General features: G+C 49.7%; 40 non-coding genes across 40 annotated transcripts; all 40 read right to left on the reverse strand.

Moving 5' to 3' along the window:
- Nucleotides 1–115: 115 nt before the first annotated feature.
- TRNAE-CUC (transfer RNA glutamic acid (anticodon CUC)) lies at nt 116–187 on the reverse strand. The gene has a single exon. It is a non-coding gene; the product is annotated as a tRNA-Glu (tRNA).
- A 298-nt stretch (nt 188–485) lies between these two features.
- TRNAE-CUC (transfer RNA glutamic acid (anticodon CUC)) lies at nt 486–557 on the reverse strand. The gene has a single exon. It is a non-coding gene; the product is annotated as a tRNA-Glu (tRNA).
- Nucleotides 558–1037: 480 nt separating this feature from the next.
- TRNAE-CUC (transfer RNA glutamic acid (anticodon CUC)) lies at nt 1038–1109 on the reverse strand. Its single transcript has one exon. It is a non-coding gene; the product is annotated as a tRNA-Glu (tRNA).
- Nucleotides 1110–1407: 298 nt separating this feature from the next.
- On the reverse strand, nt 1408–1479 carry TRNAE-CUC (transfer RNA glutamic acid (anticodon CUC)). The gene has a single exon. It is a non-coding gene; the product is annotated as a tRNA-Glu (tRNA).
- A 298-nt stretch (nt 1480–1777) lies between these two features.
- TRNAE-CUC (transfer RNA glutamic acid (anticodon CUC)) lies at nt 1778–1849 on the reverse strand. Its single transcript has one exon. It is a non-coding gene; the product is annotated as a tRNA-Glu (tRNA).
- A 668-nt stretch (nt 1850–2517) lies between these two features.
- On the reverse strand, nt 2518–2589 carry TRNAE-UUC (transfer RNA glutamic acid (anticodon UUC)). Its single transcript has one exon. It is a non-coding gene; the product is annotated as a tRNA-Glu (tRNA).
- Nucleotides 2590–2702: 113 nt separating this feature from the next.
- TRNAE-CUC (transfer RNA glutamic acid (anticodon CUC)) lies at nt 2703–2774 on the reverse strand. Its single transcript has one exon. It is a non-coding gene; the product is annotated as a tRNA-Glu (tRNA).
- A 479-nt stretch (nt 2775–3253) lies between these two features.
- On the reverse strand, nt 3254–3325 carry TRNAE-CUC (transfer RNA glutamic acid (anticodon CUC)). The gene has a single exon. It is a non-coding gene; the product is annotated as a tRNA-Glu (tRNA).
- A 663-nt stretch (nt 3326–3988) lies between these two features.
- Nucleotides 3989–4060, reverse strand: TRNAE-CUC (transfer RNA glutamic acid (anticodon CUC)). The gene has a single exon. It is a non-coding gene; the product is annotated as a tRNA-Glu (tRNA).
- Nucleotides 4061–4171: 111 nt separating this feature from the next.
- Nucleotides 4172–4243, reverse strand: TRNAE-CUC (transfer RNA glutamic acid (anticodon CUC)). The gene has a single exon. It is a non-coding gene; the product is annotated as a tRNA-Glu (tRNA).
- A 668-nt stretch (nt 4244–4911) lies between these two features.
- Nucleotides 4912–4983, reverse strand: TRNAE-UUC (transfer RNA glutamic acid (anticodon UUC)). Its single transcript has one exon. It is a non-coding gene; the product is annotated as a tRNA-Glu (tRNA).
- Nucleotides 4984–5093: 110 nt separating this feature from the next.
- TRNAE-CUC (transfer RNA glutamic acid (anticodon CUC)) lies at nt 5094–5165 on the reverse strand. The gene has a single exon. It is a non-coding gene; the product is annotated as a tRNA-Glu (tRNA).
- A 483-nt stretch (nt 5166–5648) lies between these two features.
- On the reverse strand, nt 5649–5720 carry TRNAE-CUC (transfer RNA glutamic acid (anticodon CUC)). The gene has a single exon. It is a non-coding gene; the product is annotated as a tRNA-Glu (tRNA).
- A 110-nt stretch (nt 5721–5830) lies between these two features.
- TRNAE-CUC (transfer RNA glutamic acid (anticodon CUC)) lies at nt 5831–5902 on the reverse strand. The gene has a single exon. It is a non-coding gene; the product is annotated as a tRNA-Glu (tRNA).
- A 296-nt stretch (nt 5903–6198) lies between these two features.
- TRNAE-CUC (transfer RNA glutamic acid (anticodon CUC)) lies at nt 6199–6270 on the reverse strand. Its single transcript has one exon. It is a non-coding gene; the product is annotated as a tRNA-Glu (tRNA).
- Nucleotides 6271–6570: 300 nt separating this feature from the next.
- Nucleotides 6571–6642, reverse strand: TRNAE-CUC (transfer RNA glutamic acid (anticodon CUC)). The gene has a single exon. It is a non-coding gene; the product is annotated as a tRNA-Glu (tRNA).
- A 295-nt stretch (nt 6643–6937) lies between these two features.
- On the reverse strand, nt 6938–7009 carry TRNAE-CUC (transfer RNA glutamic acid (anticodon CUC)). The gene has a single exon. It is a non-coding gene; the product is annotated as a tRNA-Glu (tRNA).
- A 298-nt stretch (nt 7010–7307) lies between these two features.
- Nucleotides 7308–7379, reverse strand: TRNAE-CUC (transfer RNA glutamic acid (anticodon CUC)). Its single transcript has one exon. It is a non-coding gene; the product is annotated as a tRNA-Glu (tRNA).
- Nucleotides 7380–7677: 298 nt separating this feature from the next.
- TRNAE-CUC (transfer RNA glutamic acid (anticodon CUC)) lies at nt 7678–7749 on the reverse strand. The gene has a single exon. It is a non-coding gene; the product is annotated as a tRNA-Glu (tRNA).
- Nucleotides 7750–8417: 668 nt separating this feature from the next.
- On the reverse strand, nt 8418–8489 carry TRNAE-UUC (transfer RNA glutamic acid (anticodon UUC)). The gene has a single exon. It is a non-coding gene; the product is annotated as a tRNA-Glu (tRNA).
- Nucleotides 8490–8602: 113 nt separating this feature from the next.
- Nucleotides 8603–8674, reverse strand: TRNAE-CUC (transfer RNA glutamic acid (anticodon CUC)). The gene has a single exon. It is a non-coding gene; the product is annotated as a tRNA-Glu (tRNA).
- A 110-nt stretch (nt 8675–8784) lies between these two features.
- On the reverse strand, nt 8785–8856 carry TRNAD-AUC (transfer RNA aspartic acid (anticodon AUC)). Its single transcript has one exon. It is a non-coding gene; the product is annotated as a tRNA-Asp (tRNA).
- A 665-nt stretch (nt 8857–9521) lies between these two features.
- On the reverse strand, nt 9522–9593 carry TRNAE-UUC (transfer RNA glutamic acid (anticodon UUC)). The gene has a single exon. It is a non-coding gene; the product is annotated as a tRNA-Glu (tRNA).
- Nucleotides 9594–9706: 113 nt separating this feature from the next.
- TRNAE-CUC (transfer RNA glutamic acid (anticodon CUC)) lies at nt 9707–9778 on the reverse strand. Its single transcript has one exon. It is a non-coding gene; the product is annotated as a tRNA-Glu (tRNA).
- Nucleotides 9779–10449: 671 nt separating this feature from the next.
- Nucleotides 10450–10521, reverse strand: TRNAE-UUC (transfer RNA glutamic acid (anticodon UUC)). Its single transcript has one exon. It is a non-coding gene; the product is annotated as a tRNA-Glu (tRNA).
- A 110-nt stretch (nt 10522–10631) lies between these two features.
- Nucleotides 10632–10703, reverse strand: TRNAE-CUC (transfer RNA glutamic acid (anticodon CUC)). Its single transcript has one exon. It is a non-coding gene; the product is annotated as a tRNA-Glu (tRNA).
- A 298-nt stretch (nt 10704–11001) lies between these two features.
- TRNAE-CUC (transfer RNA glutamic acid (anticodon CUC)) lies at nt 11002–11073 on the reverse strand. Its single transcript has one exon. It is a non-coding gene; the product is annotated as a tRNA-Glu (tRNA).
- A 110-nt stretch (nt 11074–11183) lies between these two features.
- On the reverse strand, nt 11184–11255 carry TRNAE-CUC (transfer RNA glutamic acid (anticodon CUC)). Its single transcript has one exon. It is a non-coding gene; the product is annotated as a tRNA-Glu (tRNA).
- A 297-nt stretch (nt 11256–11552) lies between these two features.
- On the reverse strand, nt 11553–11624 carry TRNAE-CUC (transfer RNA glutamic acid (anticodon CUC)). The gene has a single exon. It is a non-coding gene; the product is annotated as a tRNA-Glu (tRNA).
- A 113-nt stretch (nt 11625–11737) lies between these two features.
- Nucleotides 11738–11809, reverse strand: TRNAE-CUC (transfer RNA glutamic acid (anticodon CUC)). Its single transcript has one exon. It is a non-coding gene; the product is annotated as a tRNA-Glu (tRNA).
- A 111-nt stretch (nt 11810–11920) lies between these two features.
- TRNAE-CUC (transfer RNA glutamic acid (anticodon CUC)) lies at nt 11921–11992 on the reverse strand. Its single transcript has one exon. It is a non-coding gene; the product is annotated as a tRNA-Glu (tRNA).
- Nucleotides 11993–12102: 110 nt separating this feature from the next.
- Nucleotides 12103–12174, reverse strand: TRNAE-CUC (transfer RNA glutamic acid (anticodon CUC)). Its single transcript has one exon. It is a non-coding gene; the product is annotated as a tRNA-Glu (tRNA).
- Nucleotides 12175–12842: 668 nt separating this feature from the next.
- On the reverse strand, nt 12843–12914 carry TRNAE-UUC (transfer RNA glutamic acid (anticodon UUC)). The gene has a single exon. It is a non-coding gene; the product is annotated as a tRNA-Glu (tRNA).
- A 110-nt stretch (nt 12915–13024) lies between these two features.
- On the reverse strand, nt 13025–13096 carry TRNAE-CUC (transfer RNA glutamic acid (anticodon CUC)). Its single transcript has one exon. It is a non-coding gene; the product is annotated as a tRNA-Glu (tRNA).
- A 298-nt stretch (nt 13097–13394) lies between these two features.
- TRNAE-CUC (transfer RNA glutamic acid (anticodon CUC)) lies at nt 13395–13466 on the reverse strand. The gene has a single exon. It is a non-coding gene; the product is annotated as a tRNA-Glu (tRNA).
- Nucleotides 13467–13576: 110 nt separating this feature from the next.
- Nucleotides 13577–13648, reverse strand: TRNAE-CUC (transfer RNA glutamic acid (anticodon CUC)). Its single transcript has one exon. It is a non-coding gene; the product is annotated as a tRNA-Glu (tRNA).
- A 296-nt stretch (nt 13649–13944) lies between these two features.
- TRNAE-CUC (transfer RNA glutamic acid (anticodon CUC)) lies at nt 13945–14016 on the reverse strand. The gene has a single exon. It is a non-coding gene; the product is annotated as a tRNA-Glu (tRNA).
- Nucleotides 14017–14314: 298 nt separating this feature from the next.
- Nucleotides 14315–14386, reverse strand: TRNAE-CUC (transfer RNA glutamic acid (anticodon CUC)). The gene has a single exon. It is a non-coding gene; the product is annotated as a tRNA-Glu (tRNA).
- Nucleotides 14387–15054: 668 nt separating this feature from the next.
- TRNAE-UUC (transfer RNA glutamic acid (anticodon UUC)) lies at nt 15055–15126 on the reverse strand. The gene has a single exon. It is a non-coding gene; the product is annotated as a tRNA-Glu (tRNA).
- Nucleotides 15127–15792: 666 nt separating this feature from the next.
- Nucleotides 15793–15864, reverse strand: TRNAE-CUC (transfer RNA glutamic acid (anticodon CUC)). The gene has a single exon. It is a non-coding gene; the product is annotated as a tRNA-Glu (tRNA).
- Between the last annotated feature and the right edge of the window lie 88 nt (nt 15865–15952).

Below are 15952 nucleotides of genomic sequence, written 5' to 3' on the forward strand. Positions count from 1 at the left end.
GAGAACGGAGAGGGACGGAGCGATCGCTTAGATATTCGGCCAATAGGGTAAAAGTATTGAAGTTATAAAGCATGCGCAAATTGGAGGCTTGAACACAGCAGATAAAAGAAAATACTTCCGACACCGGGAATCGAATCCAGGCCTCCTGGGTGAGAGCTAGGTATCCTAGCCACTAGACCATGCCGGAGAACGGAGAGGGACTGAGCGATGGCTTTGCCATTCGGCCAACAGGGTAAAAGTATTGAAGTTATATATTATGCGCAAATTGGAGACTTGATGATAGCAGGTAAAAAAATACTTCCGACACCGGGAATCGCACGCGGCCTCCTGGGTGAGAGCGCTGTAGGTATCCTAGACACTAGACCATGCTGTAGAATGGAGAGGGACGGAGCGATCGCTTAGCCATTCGGCCAACAGGGTAAAACTATTGAAGTTACATAGCATGCGAAAATCGAAGACTTGATGACAGCAGATAAAAAAAATACTTCTGACACCGGGAATTGAACCCGGGCCTCCTGGGTGAGAGCCAGGAATCCTAGCCACTAGACCATGCCGGAGAACGGAGAGGGACGGAGCGATCGCTTAGCCATTCGACCAACAGGGTAAAAGTATTGCAGTTATACAGCGTGCGCAATTTGGAGACTTCATGATAGCAGAAGAAAGAAAATACTTCCGACACCGCGAATCGGACCCGGGTCTCCTGGGTGAGAGCCAGATATCCTAGCCACTAGACCACGCCGGAGAACGCAAAGGGACGGAGCGATCGCTTAGCCATTTGACCAACACGGTAAAACTATTGAAGTTACATACCTTGCGCAAATTGGAGACTTGATGATAGCATATAAAAGAAAATACCTCCGACACCGGGAATCGCAACCGGGCCTCCTGGGTGAGAGCCAGGTATCCTAGACACTAGACCATGCCGGAGAACGGAGAGTAACGGAAAGATCGCTTAGCCATTCGGGCAACAGGGTAAAAGTATTGAAGTTACATAGCGTGCGCAAATTGGAGACTTGATAATAGCAGATAAAAAATACTTCCGACACCGGGAATCGTACCCGGGCCTCCTAGGTGAGAGCCAGGTATCCAAGCCACTAGACCATGCCGGAGAACGGAGAGGGACAGAGCGATCACTTAGCCATTCGGCCAACAGGGTAAAAGTATTGAAGTTATATCGTATGCGCAAATTGGAGACTTGATGATAGCAGATAAAAAAATACTTCCGACACTGGGAATCGCACGTGGGCCTCCTGGGTGAGAGCGCTGTAGGTATCCTAGACACTAGACCATGATGTAGAATGAAGAGGGACGGAGCGATCGCTTAGCCATTCGGCCAACAGGGTAAAACTATTGAAGTTACATAGCGTGCGCAAATCGGAGACTTGATGACAGCAGATAAAAAAATACTTCTGACACCGGGAATTGAACCCGGGCCTCCTGGGTGAGAGCCAGGTATCCTAGCCACTAGACCATGCCGGAGAACGGAGAGGGACGGAGCGATCGCTTAGCGATTCGGCCAACAGGGTGAAACTATTCAAGTTACATACCGTGCGCAAATTGGAGACTTGATGACAGCAGATAAAAGAAAATACTTCCGACACCGGCAATCGAATCCAGGCCTCCTGGGTGAGAGCTAGGTATCCTAGCCACTAGACCATGCCGGGGAACGGAGAGGGACGGAGCGATCGCTTAGCCATTCGACGAACAGGGTAAAAGTATTGCAGTTATACAGCGTGCGCAAATTGGAGACTTGATGATAGCAGATAAAAGAAAATACTTCCGACACCGGGAATCGAACCCGGGCCTCCTGGGTGAGAGCCAGGTATCCTAGGCACTAGACCATGCCGGAGAACGGAGAGTAACGGAAAGATCGCTTAGCCATTCGGGCAACAGGGTAAAAGTATTGAAGTTACATAGCGTGCGCATATTCGAGACTTGATAATAGCAGATAAAAAATACTCCCGACACCGGGAATCGTACCAGGGCCTCCTGGGTGAGAGCCAGGTATCCAAGCCACTAGACCATGCCAGAGAACGGAGAGGGACGGACCGATCGCTTAGCCATTCGGCCAACAGGGTGAAACTATTCAAGTTATATAGCATGGAAAATTAGAGACTTGATGATAGCAGATAAAAAAATACTTCCGACACCGGGAATCGGACGCGGGCCTCCTGGGTGAGAGCGCCATAGGTATTCTAGACACTAGACCATGCCGGAGAACGGAGAGGGACTGAGCGATCGCTTAGCCATTCGGCCAACAGGGTAAAAGTATTGAAGTTATATAGTATGCGCGAATTGGAGACTTGATGATAGCAGATAAAAGAATACTTCCGATACCGGGAATCGCACGCGGGCCTCCTGGGTGAGAGCGCCATAGGTATCCTAGACACTAGACCATGCTGTAGAACGGAGAGGGACGGAGCGATCGCTTAGCCATTCGGCCAACAGGGTAAAACTATTGAAGTTACATAGCGTGCGCAAATCGGAGACTTGATGACAGCAGATAAAAGAAAATACTTCCGACACCGGGAATCGAACCCGGGCCTCCTGGGTGAAAGCCAGGTATCCTAGCCACTAGACCATGCCGGAGAAAGGAGAGGGACGGAGCGATCGCTTAGCGATTCGGCCAACAGGGTAAAAGTATTGAAGTTACATAGCGTGCGCAAATTGGAGACTTGATGATAGCAGATAAAAGAAAATACTTCCGACACCGGGAATCGAACCCTGGCCTCCTGGGTGAGAGCCAGGTATCCTAGCCACTAGACCATGCCGGAGAACTGAGAGGGACGGAGCGATCACTTAGCCATTTGGCCAACAGGGTAAAAGTATTGAAGTTACATAGCGTGCGTAAATTGGATATTTGATAATAGCAGATAAAAATACTTCCGACACCGGGAATCGTACCTGGGCATCCTGGGTGAGAGCCAGGTGTCCAAGCCACTAGACCATGCCAGAGAACGTAGAGGGACGGAGCGATCGCTTAGCCATTCGGCCAACAGGGTGAAACTATTCAAGTTACATACCGTGCGCAAATTGGAGACTTGATGACAGCAGATAAAAGAAAATACTTCCGACACCGGCAATCGAATCCAGGCCTCCTGGGTGAGAGCTAGGTATCCTAGCCACTAGACCATGCCGGGGAACGGAGAGGGACGGAGCGATCGCTTAGCCATTCGACCAACAGGGTAAAAGTATTGCAGTTATACAGCGTGCGCAAATTGGAGACTTGATGATAGCAGATAAAAGAAAATACTTCCGACACCGTGAATCGAACCCGGGCCTCCTGGGTGAGAGCCAGGTATCCTAGACACTAGACCATGCCGGAGAACGGAGAGTAACGGAAAGATCGCTTAGCCATTCGGGCAACAGGGTAAAAGTATTGAAGTTACATAGCGTGCGCAAATTCGAGACTTGATAATAGCAGATAAAAAATACTCCCGACACCGGGAATCGTACCCGGGCCTCCTGGGTGAGAGCCAGGTATCCAAGCCACTAGACCATGCCAGAGAACGGAGAGGGACGGAGCGATCGCTTAGCCATTCGGCCAACAGGGTGAAACTATTCAAGTTATATAGCATGGAAAATTAGAGACTTGATTATAGCAGATAAAAAATACTTCCGACACCGGGAATCCGACGCGGGCCTCCTGGGTGAGAGCGCCATAGGTATCCTAGACACTAGACCATGCCGGAGAACGGAGAGGGACTGAGCGATCGCTTAGCCATTCGGCCAACAGGGTAAAAGTATTGAAGTTATATAGTATGCGCGAATTGGAGACTTGAGGATAGCAGATAAAAGAATACTTCCGATACCGGGAATCGCACGCGGGCCTCCTGGGTGAGAGCCAGGTATCCAAGCCACTAGACCATGCCGGAGAACGGAGAGGGACAGAGAGATCGCTTAGCCATTCGGCCAACAGGGTAAAAGTATTGAAGTTATATAGCATGCGCAAATTGGAGACTTGATGATAGCAGATAAAAGAAAATACTTCCGACACCGGGAATCGAACCCGGGCCTCCTGGGTGAGAGCCAGGTATCCTAGCCACTAGACCATGCCGGAGAACGGAGAGGGACGGAGCGATCACTTAGCCATTTGGCCAACAGGGTAAAAGTATTGAAGTTGCATAGCGTGCGTAAATTGGAGACTTGATGACAGCAGATAAAAGAATACTTCCGACACCAAGAATCGAACCAGGGTCTCCTGGGTGAGAGCCAGATATCCTAGCCACTAGACCACGCCGGAGAACGGAGAGGGACGGAGCGATCGCTTAGATATTCGGCCAACAGGGTAAAAGTATTGAAGTTACAAAGCATGCGCAAATTGGAGGCTTGAAGACAGCAGATAAAAGAAAATACTTCCGACACCGGGAATCGAATCCAGGCCTCCTGGGTGAGAGCTAGGTATCCCAGCCACTAGACCATGCCGGAGAACGGAGAGGGACTGAGCGATCGCTTTGCCATTCGGCCAACAGGGTAAAAGTATTGAAGTTATATAGTATGCGCAAATTGGAGACTTGATGATAGCAGGTAAAAAAATACTTCCGACACCGGGAATCGCACGCGGGCCTCCTGGGTGAGAGCCAGGTATCCAAGCCACTAGACCATGCCGGAGAACGGAGAGGGACAGAGCGATCGCTTAGCCATTCGGCCAACAGCGTAAAAGTATTGAAGTTATATAGCATGCGCGAATTGGAGACTTGATGATAGCAGATGAAAAAATACTTCCGACACCGGGAATCGGACGCGGGCCTCCTGCGTGAGAGCGCAATATGTATCCTAGACACTAGATCATGCTGTAGAACGGAGAGGGACGGAGCGATCGCTTAGCCATTCGGCCAACAGGGTAAAACTATTGAAGTTACATAGCATGCGCAAATTGGAGACTTGATGACAGCAGATAAAAGAAAATACTTCCGACACCGGGAATCGAACCCGGGCCTCCTGGGTGAAAGCCAGGTATCCTAGCCACTAGACCATGCCGGAGAACGGAGAAGGACGGAGCGATCGCTTAGCCATTTGGCCAACAGGGTAAAAGTATTGAAGTTACATAGCGTGTGTAAATTGGATAATTGATAATAGCAGATAAAAAATATTTCCGACACCGGGAATCGTACCCGGGCCTCCTGGGTGAGAGCCAGGTGTCCAAGCCACTAGACCATGCCAGAGAACGTAGAGAGACGGAGCGATCGCTTAGCCATTCGGCCAACAGGGTGAAACTATTCAAGTTACATACCGTGCGCAAATTGGAGACTTGATGACAGCAGATAAAAGAAAATACTTCCAACACCGGGAATCGAATTCAGGCTTCCTGGGTGAGAGCTAAGTATCCTAGCCACTAGACCATGCCGGAGAAGGGAGAGGGTCTGAGCGATCGCTTAGCCATTCGGCCAACAGGGTAAAAGTATTGAAGTTACATAGCGTGCGCAAATTGGAGACTTGATGATAGCAGATAAAAGAAAATACTTCCGACACCGGGAATCGAGCCTGGGCCTCCTGGGTGAAAGCCAGGTATCCTAGCCACTAGACCATGCGAGAGAACGGAGAGGGACGGAGCGATCGCTTAGCGATTCGGCCAACAGGGTAAAAGTTTTGAAGTTACATAGCGTGCGCAAATTGGGGACTTGATGATAGCAGATAAAAGAAAATACTTCCGACACCGGGAATCGAACCCGGGCCTCCTGGGTGAGAGCCAGGTATCCTAGCCACTAGACCATGCCGGAGAACGGAGAGGGACGGATCGATCACTTAGCGATTCGGCGAACAGGGTAAAAGTATTGAAGTTACATAGCGTGCGTAAATTGGATACTTGATAATAGCAGATAAAAAATACTTCCGACACCGGGAATCGTACCCGGGCCTCCTGGGTGAGAGCCAGGTGTCCAAGCCACTAGACCATGTCAGAGAACGGAGAGGGACGGAGCGATCGCTTAGCCATTCGGCCAGCAGGGTGAAACTATTCAAGTTACATACCGTGCGCAAATTGGAGACTTGATGACAGCAGATAAAAGAATACTTTCGACACCAAGAATCGAACCAGGGTCTCCTGGGTGAGAGCCAGATCTCCTAGCCACTAGACCACGCCGGAGAACGGAGAGGGACGGAGCGATCGCTTAGATATTCGGCCAATAGGGTAAAAGTATTGAAGTTATAAAGCATGCGCAAATTGGAGGCTTGAACACAGCAGATAAAAGAAAATACTTCCGACACCGGGAATCGAATCCAGGCCTCCTGGGTGAGAGCTAGGTATCCTAGCCACTAGACCATGCCGGAGAACGGAGAGGGACTGAGCGATGGCTTTGCCATTCGGCCAACAGGGTAAAAGTATTGAAGTTATATATTATGCGCAAATTGGAGACTTGATGACAGCAGGTAAAAAAATACTTCCGACACCGGGAATCGCACGCGGGCCTCCTGGGTGAGAGCGCTGTAGGTATCCTAGACACTAGACCATGCTGTAGAATGGAGAGGGACGGAGCGATCGCTTAGCCATTCGGCCAACAGGGTAAAACTATTGAAGTTACATAGCATGCGCAAATCGAAGACTTGATGACAGCAGATAAAAAAAAATACTTCCGACACCGCGAATCGAACCCGGGTCTCCTGGGTGAGAGCCAGATATCCTAGCCACTAGACCACGCCGGATAACGCAAAGGGACGGAGCGATCGCTTAGCCATTTGACCAACACGGTAAAACTATTGAAGTTACATACCTTGCGCAAATTGGAGACTTGATGATAGCATATAAAAGAAAATACCTCCGACACCGGGAATCGCAACCGGGCCTCCTGGGTGAGAGCCAGGTATCCTAGACACTAGACCATGCCGGAGAACGGAGAGTAACGGAAAGATCGCTTAGCCATTCGGGCAACAGGGTAAAAGTATTGAAGTTACATAGCGTGCGCAAATTGGAGACTTGATAATAGCAGATAAAAAATACTTCCGACACCGGGAATCGTACCCGGGCCTCCTAGGTGAGAGCCAGGTATCCAAGCCACTAGACCATGCCGGAGAACGGAGAGGGACAGAGCGATCACTTAGCCATTCGGCCAACAGGGTAAAAGTATTGAAGTTATATCGTATGCGCAAATTGGAGACTTGATGATAGCAGATAAAAAAATACTTCCGACACCGGGAATCGCACGTGGGCCTCCTGGGTGAGAGCGCTGTAGGTATCCTAGACACTAGACCATGATGTAGAATGAAGAGGGACGGAGCGATCGCTTAGCCATTCGGCCAACAGGGTAAAACTATTGAAGTTACATAGCGTGCGCAAATCGGAGACTTGATGACAGCAGATAAAAAAATACTTCTGACACCGGGAATTGAACCCGGGCCTCCTGGGTGAGAGCCAGGTATCCTAGCCACTAGACCATGCCGGAGAACGGAGAGGGACGGAGCGATCGCTTAGCGATTCGGCCAACAGGGTGAAACTATTCAAGTTACATACCGTGCGCAAATTGGAGACTTAATGACAGCAGATAAAAGAAAATACTTCCGACACCGGCAATCGAATCCAGGCCTCCTGGGTGAGAGCTAGGTATCCTAGCCATTAGACCATGCCGGGGAACGGAGAGGGACGGAGCGATCGCTTAGCCATTCGACCAACAGGGTAAAAGTATTGCAGTTATACAGCGTGCGCAAATTGGAGACTTGATGATAGCAGATAAAAGAAAATACTTCCGACACCGGGAATCGAACCCGGGCCTCCTGGGTGAGAGCCAGGTATCCTAGACACTAGACCATGCCGGAGAACGGAGAGTAACGGAAAGATCGCTTAGCCATTCGGGCAACAGGGTAAAAGTATTGAAGTTACATAGCGTGCGCAAATTCGAGACTTGATAATAGCAGATAAAAAATACTCCCGACACCCGGAATCGTACCCGGGCCTCCTGGGTGAGAGCCAGGTATCCAAGCCACTAGACCATGCCAGAGAACGAAGAGGGACGGACCGATCGCTTAGCCATTCGGCCAACAGGGTGAAACTATTTAAGTTATATAGCATGGAAAATTAGAGACTTGATGATAGCAGGTAAAAAAATACTTCCGACACCGGGAATCGGACGCGGGCCTCCTGGGTGAGAGCGCCATAGGTATTCTAGACACTAGACCATGCCGGAGAACGGAGAGGGACTGAGCGATCGCTTAGCCATTCGGCCAACAGGGTAAAAGTATTGAAGTTATATAGTATGCGCGAATTGGAGACTTGATGATAGCAGATAAAAGAATACTTCCGATACCGGGAATCGCACGCGGGCCTCCTTGGTGAGAGCGCCATAGGTATCCTAGACACTAGACCATGCTGTAGAACGGAGAGGGACGGAGCGATCGCTTAGCCATTCGGCCAACAGGGTAAAACTATTGAAGTTACATAGCGTGCGCAAATCGGAGACTTGATGACAGCAGATAAAAGAAAATACTTCCGACACCGGGAATCGAACCCGGGCCTCCTGGGTGAAAGCCAGGTATCCTAGCCACTAGACCATGCCGGAGAAAGGAGAGGGACGGAGCGATCGCTTAGCGATTCGGCCAACAGGGTAAAAGTATTGAAGTTACATAGCGTGCGCAAATTGGAGACTTGATGATAGCAGATAAAAGAAAATACTTCCGACACCGGGAATCGAACCCGGGCCTCCTGGGTGAGAGCCAGGTATCCTAGCCACTAGACCATGCCGGAGAACTGAGAGGGACGGAGCGATCACTTAGCCATTTGGCCAACAGGGTAAAAGTATTGAAGTTGCATAGCGTGCGTAAATTGGATACTTGATAATAGCAGATAAAAAATACTTCCGACACCGGGAATTGTACCCGGGCCTCCTGGGTGATAGCCAGGTGTCCAAGCCACTAGACCATGCCAGAGAACGGAGAGGGACGGAGCGATCGCTTAGCCATTCGGCCAACAGGGTGAAACTATTCAAGTTACATACCTTGCGCAAATTGGAGACTTGATGACAGCAGATAAAAGAAAATACTTCCAACACCGGGAATCGAATTCAGGCTTCCTGGGTGAGAGCTAAGTATCCTAGCCACTAGACCATGCCGGAGAAGGGAGAGGGACTGAGCGATCGCTTAGCCATTCGGCCAACAGGGTAAAAGTATTGAAGTTATATAGTATGCGCGAATTGGAGACTTGATGATAGCAGATAAAAGAATACTTCCGATACAGGGAATCGCACGCGGGCCTCCTGGGTGAGAGCCAGGTATCCAAGCCACTAGACCATGCCGGAGAACGGAGAGGGACAGAGCGATCGCTTAGCCATTCGGCCAACAGGGTAAAAGTATTGAAGTTATATAGCATGCGCAAATTGGAGACTTGATGATAGATGAAAAAATACTTCCGACACCGGGAATCGGACGCGGGCCTCCTGGGTGAGAGCGCCATAGGTATCCTAGACACTAGACCATGCTGTAGAACGGAGAGGGACGGAGCGATCGCTTAGTCATTCGGCCAACAGGGTAAAACTTTTGAAGTTACATAGCGTGCGCAAATCGGAGACTTGATGACAGCAGATAAAAGAAAATACTTCCGACACCGGGAATCGAACCCGGGCCTCCTGGGTGAAAGCCAGGTATCCTAGCCACTAGACCATGCCGGAGAAAGGAGAGGGACGGAGCGATCGCTTAGCGATTCGGCCAACAGGGTAAAAGTATTGAAGTTACATAGCGTGCGCAAATTGGAGACTTGATGATAGCAGATAAAAGAAAATACTTCCGACACCGGGAATCGAACCCGGGCCTCCTGGGTGAGAGCCAGGTATCCTAGCCACTAGACCATGCCGGAGAACAAAGAGGGACGGAGCGATCACTTAGCCATTTGGCCAACAGGGTAAAAGTATTGAAGTTGCATAGCGTGCGTAAATTGGATACTTGATAATAGCAGATAAAAAATACTTCCGACACCGGGAATCGGACGCGGACCTCCTGCGTGAGAGCGCAATATGTATCCTAGACACTAGATCATGCTGTAGAACGGAGAGGGACGGAGCGATCGCTTAGCCATTCGGCCAACAGGGTAAAACTATTGAAGTTACATAGCATGCGCAAATTGGAGGCTTGAAGACAGCAGATAAAAGAAAATACTTCCGACACCGGGAATCGAATCCAGGCCTCCTGGGTGAGAGCTAGGTATCCCAGCCACTAGACCATGCCGGAGAACGGAGAGGGACTGAGCGATCGCTTTGCCATTCGGCCAACAGGGTAAAAGTATTGAAGTTATATAGTATGCGCAAATTGGAGACTTGATGATAGCAGGTAAAAAAATACTTCCGACACCGGGAATCGGACGCGGGCCTCCTGCGTGAGAGCGCAATATGTATCCTAGACACTAGATCATGCTGTAGAACGGAGAGGGACGGAGCGATCGCTTAGCCATTCGGCCAACAGGGTAAAACTATTGAAGTTACATAGCATGCGCAAATTGGAGACTTGATGACAGCAGATAAAAGAAAACACTTCCGACACCGGGAATCGAACCCGGGCCTCCTGGGTGAAAGCCAGGTATCCTAGCCACTAGACCATGCCGGAGAACGGAGAAGGACGGAGCGATCGCTTAGCCATTTGGCCAACAGGGTAAAAGTATTGAAGTTACATAGCGTGTGTAAATTGGATACTTGATAATAGCAGATAAAAAATATTTCCGACACCGGGAATCGTACCCGGGCCTCCTGGGTGAGAGCCAGGTGTCCAAGCCACTAGACCATGCCAGAGAACGTAGAGAGACGGAGCGATCGCTTAGCCATTCGGCCAACAGGGTGAAACTATTCAAGTTACATACCGTGCGCAAATTGGAGACTTGATGACAGCAGATAAAAGAAAATACTTCCAACACCGGGAATCGAATTCAGGCTTCCTGGGTGAGAGCTAAGTATCCTAGCCACTAGACCATGCCAGAGAACGGAGAGGGACGGAGCGATCGCTTAGCGATTCGGCCAACAGGGTAAAAGTTTTGAAGTTACATAGCGTGCGCAAATTGGAGACTTGATGATAGCAGATAAAAGAAAATACTTCCGACACCGGGAATCGAACCCGGGCCTCCTGGGTGAGAGCCAGGTATCCTAGCCACTAGACCATGCCGGAGAACGGCGAGGGACGGATCGATCACTTAGCGATTCGGCCAACAGGGTAAAAGTATTGAAGTTACATAGCGTGCGTAAATTGGATACTTGATAATAGCAGATAAAAAATACTTCCGACACCGGGAATCGTACCCGGGCCTCCTGGGTGAGAGCCAGGTGTCCAAGCCACTAGACCATGTCAGAGAACGGAGAGGGACGGAGCGATCGCTTAGCCATTCGGCCAACAGGGTGAAACTATTCAAGTTACATACCGTGCGCAAATTGGAGACTTGATGACAGTAGATAAAAGAAAATACTTCCGACACCGGGAATCGAATCCAGGCCTCCTGGGTGAGAGCTAGGTATCCTAGCCACTAGACCATGCTGTAGAATGGAGAGGGACGGAGCGATCGCTTAGCCATTCGGCCAACAGGGTAAAACTATTAATGTTACATAGCATGCGCAAATCGAAGACTTGATGACAGCAGATAAAAAAAATACTTCTGACACCGGGAATTGAACCCGGGCCTCCTGGGTGAGAGCCAGGAATCCTAGCCACAAGACCATGCCGGAGAACAGAGAGGGACGGAGCGATCGCTTAGCCATTCGACCAACAGGGTAAAAGTATTGCAGTTATACAGCGTGCGCAATTTGGAGACTTGATGATAGCAGATAAAAGAAAATACTTCCGACACCGGGAATCGAACCCGGGCCTCCTGGGTGAGAGCCAGGTATCCTAGACACTAGACCATGCCGGAGAACGGAGAGTAACGGAAAGATCGCTTAGCCATTCGGCCAACAGGGTGAAACTATTCAAGTTACATACCGTGCGCAAATTGGAGACTTGATGACAGCAGATAAAAGAATACTTCCGACACCAAGAATCGAACCAGGGTCTCCTGGGTGAGAGCCAGATATCCTAGCCACTAGACCACGCCGGAGAACGGAGAGGGACGGAGCGATCGCTTAGCCATTTGGCCAACAGGGTAAAAGTATTGAAGTTAAATAGCGTGCGTAAATTGGATACTTGATAATAGCAGATAAAAAATATTTCCGACACCGGGAATCGTACCCGGGCCTCCTGGGTGAGAGCCAGGTGTCCAAGCCACTAGACCATGCCAGAGAACGTAGAGAGACGGAGCGATCGCTTAGCCATTCGGCCAACAGGGTGAAACTATTCAAGTTACATACCGTGCGCAAATTGGAGACTGGATGACAGCAGATAAAAGAAAATACTTCCAACACCGGGAATCGAATTCAGGTTTCCTGGGTGAGAGCTAAGTATCCTAGCCACTAGACCATGCCAGAGAACGGAGAGGGACGGAGCGATCGCTTTGCCATTCGGCCAACAGGGTAAAAGTATTGAAGTTATATAGTATGCGCAAATTGGAGACTTGATGATAGCAGGTAAAAAAATACTTCCGACACCGGGATTCGCACGCGGGCCTCCTGGGTGAGAGCCAGGTATCCAAGCCACTAGACCATGCCGGAGAACGGAGAGGGACAGAGCGATCGCTTAGCCATTCGGCCAACAGCGTAAAAGTATTGAAGTTATATAGCATGCGCGAATTGGAGACTTGATGATAGCAGATGAAAAAATACTTCCGACACCGGGAATCGGACGCGGGCCTCCTGCGTGAGAGCGCAATATGTATCCTAGACACTAGATCATGCTGTAGAACGGAGAGGGACGGAGCGATCGCTTAGCCATTCGGCCAACAGGGTAAAACTATTGAAGTTACATAGCATGCGCAAATTGGAGACTTGATGACAGCAGATAAAAGAAAACACTTCCGACACCGGGAATCGAACCCGGGCCTCCTGGGTGAAAGCCAGGTATCCTAGCCACTAGACCATGCCGGAGAACGGAGAAGGACGGAGCGATCGCTTAGCCATTTGGCTAACAGGGTAAAAGTATTGAAGTTAAATAGCGTGCGTAAATTGGATACTTGATAATAGCAGATAAAAAATATTTCCGACACCGGGAATCGTACCCGGGCCTCCTGGGTGAGAGCCAGGTGTCCAAGCCACTAGACCATGCCAGAGAACGTAGAGAGACGGAGCGATCGCTTAGCCATTCGGCCAACAGGGTGAAACTATTCAAGTTACATACCGTGCGCAAATTGGAGACTTGATGACAGCAGATAAAAGAAAATACTTCCAACACCGGGAATCGAATTCAGGCTTCCTGGGTGAGAGCTAAGTATCCTAGCCACTAGACCATGCCAGAGAACGGAGAGGGACGGAGCGATCGCTTAGCCATTCGGCCAACAGGGTAAAAGTATTGAAGTTACATAGCGTGCGCAAATTGGAGACTTGATGATAGCAGATAAAAGAAAATACTTCCGACACCGGGAATCTAACCCGGGCCTCCTGGGTGAGAGCCAGGTATCCTAGCCACTAGACCATGCCGGAGAACGGAGAGGGACGGAGCGATCACTTAGCCATTCGGCTAACAGGGTAAAAGTATTGAAGTTACATAGCGTGCGTAAATTGGATACTTGATAATAGCAGATAAAAAATACTTCCGACACCGGGAATCGTACCCGGGCCTCCTGGGTGAGAGCCAGGTGTCCAAGCCACTAGACCATGTCAGAGAACGGAGAGGGACGGAGCGATCGCTTAGCCATTCGGCCAACAGGGTGAAACTATTCAAGTTACATACCGTGCGCAAATTGGAGACTTGATGACAGCAGATAAAAGAATACTTTCGACACCAAGAATCGAACCAGGGTCTCCTGGGTGAGAGCCAGATCTCCTAGCCACTAGACCACGCCGGAGAACGGAGAGGGACGGAGCGATCGCTTAGATATTCGGCCAATAGGGTAAAAGTATTGAAGTTACAAAGCATGCGCAAATTGGAGGCTTGAAGACAGCAGATAAAAGAAAATACTTCCGACACCGGGAATCGAATCCAGGCCTCCTGGGTGAGAGCTAGGTATCCTAGCCACTAGACCATGCCGGAGAACGGAGAGGGACTGAGCGATGGCTTTGCCATTCGGCCAACAGGGTAAAAGTATTGAAGTTATATATTATGCGCAAATTGGAGACTTGATGATAGCAGGTAAAAAAATACTTCCGACACCGGGAATCGCACGCGGGCCTCCTGGGTGAGAGCGCTGTAGGTATCCTAGACACTAGACCATGCTGTAGAATGGAGAGGGACGGAGCGATCGCTTAGCCATTCGGCCAACAGGGTAAAACTATTGAAGTTACATAGCATGCGCAAATCGAAGACTTGATGACAGCAGATAAAAAAATACTTCTGACACCGGGAATTGAACCCGGGCCTCCTGGGTGAGAGCCAGGAATCCTAGCCACTAGACCATGCCGGAGAACGGAGAGGGACGAGCGATCGCTTAGCCATTCGACCAACAGGGTAAAAGTATTGCAGTTATACAGCGTGCGCAATTTGGAGACTTCATGATAGCAGAAGAAAGAAAATACTTCCGACAACGCGAATCGAACCCGGGTCTCCTGGGTGAGAGCCAGATATCCTAGCCACTAGACCACGCCAGAGAACGCAAGGGGACGGAGCGATCGCTTAGCCATTTGACCAACACGGTAAAACTATTGAAGTTACATACCTTGCGCAAATTGGAGACTTGATGATAGCATATAAAAGAAAATACCTCCGACACCGGGAATCGCAACCGGGCCTCCTGGGTGAGAGCCAGGTATCCAAGCCACTAGACCAAGCCAGAGAACGGAGAGGGACGGAGCGATCGCTTAGCCATTCGGCCAACAGGGTGAAACTATTCAAGTTATATAGCATGGCAAATTGGAGACTTGATAATAGCAGATAAAAAAATACTTCCGACACCGGGAATCGGACGCGGGCCTCCTGGGTGAGAGCGCCATAGGTATCCTAGACACTAGACCATGCTGTAGAACGGAGAGGGACGGAGCGATCGCTTAGCCATTCGGTCAACAGGGTAAAACTATTGAAGTTACATAACGTGCGCAAATTGGAGACTTGATGACAGCAGATAAAAGAAAATACTTCCGACACCGGGAATCGAACCCGAGCCTCCTGGGTGAAAGCCAGGTATCCTAGCCACTGGATCATGCCGGAGAAGGGAGAGGGACTGAGCGATCGCTTAGCCATTCGGCCAACAGGGTAAAAGTTTTGAAGTTATATAGTATGCGCAAATTGGAGACTTGATAATAGCAGATAAAAAAATACTTCCGATACCGGGAATCGCACGCGGGCCTCCTAGGTGAGAGCCAGGTATCCAAGCCACTAGACCATGCCGGAGAACGGAGAGAGACAGAGCGATCACTTAGCCATTCGGCCAACAGGGTAAAAGTATTGAAGTTATATCGTATGCGCAAATTGGAGACTTGATGATAGCAGATAAAAAAATACTTCCGCCACCGGGAATCGCACGTGGGCCTCCTGGGTGAGAGCGCTGTAGGTATCCTAGACACTAGACCATGCTGTAGAATGAAGAGGGACTGAGCGATCGCTTAGCCATTCGGCCAACAGGGTAAAACTATTGAAGTTACATAGCATGCGCAAATCGGAGACTTGATGACAGCAGATAAAAAAATACTTCTGACACCGGGAATTGAACTCGGGACTCCTGGGTGAGATCCAGGTATCCTAGCCACTAGACCATGCCGGAGAATGGAGAGGGACGGAGCGATCGCTTAGCGATTCGGCCAACAGGGTAAAAGTATTGAAGTTACATAGCGTGCGCAAATTGGAGACTTGATGATAGCAGATAAAAGAAAATACTTCCGACACCGGGAATCGAACCCGGGCCTCCTGGGTGAGAGCCAGGTGTCCTAGCCACTAGACCATGCCGGAGAACGGAGAGGGACGGAGCGATCGCTTAGTCATTTGGCCAACAGGGTAAAAGTATTGAAGTTACATAGCGTGCGTAAATTGGATACTT

This window comes from Rhipicephalus microplus, chromosome 3 (assembly GCF_043290135.1).
Source record: "Rhipicephalus microplus isolate Deutch F79 chromosome 3, USDA_Rmic, whole genome shotgun sequence".
NCBI classification, from domain to species: Eukaryota; Metazoa; Arthropoda; class Arachnida; order Ixodida; family Ixodidae; genus Rhipicephalus; species Rhipicephalus microplus.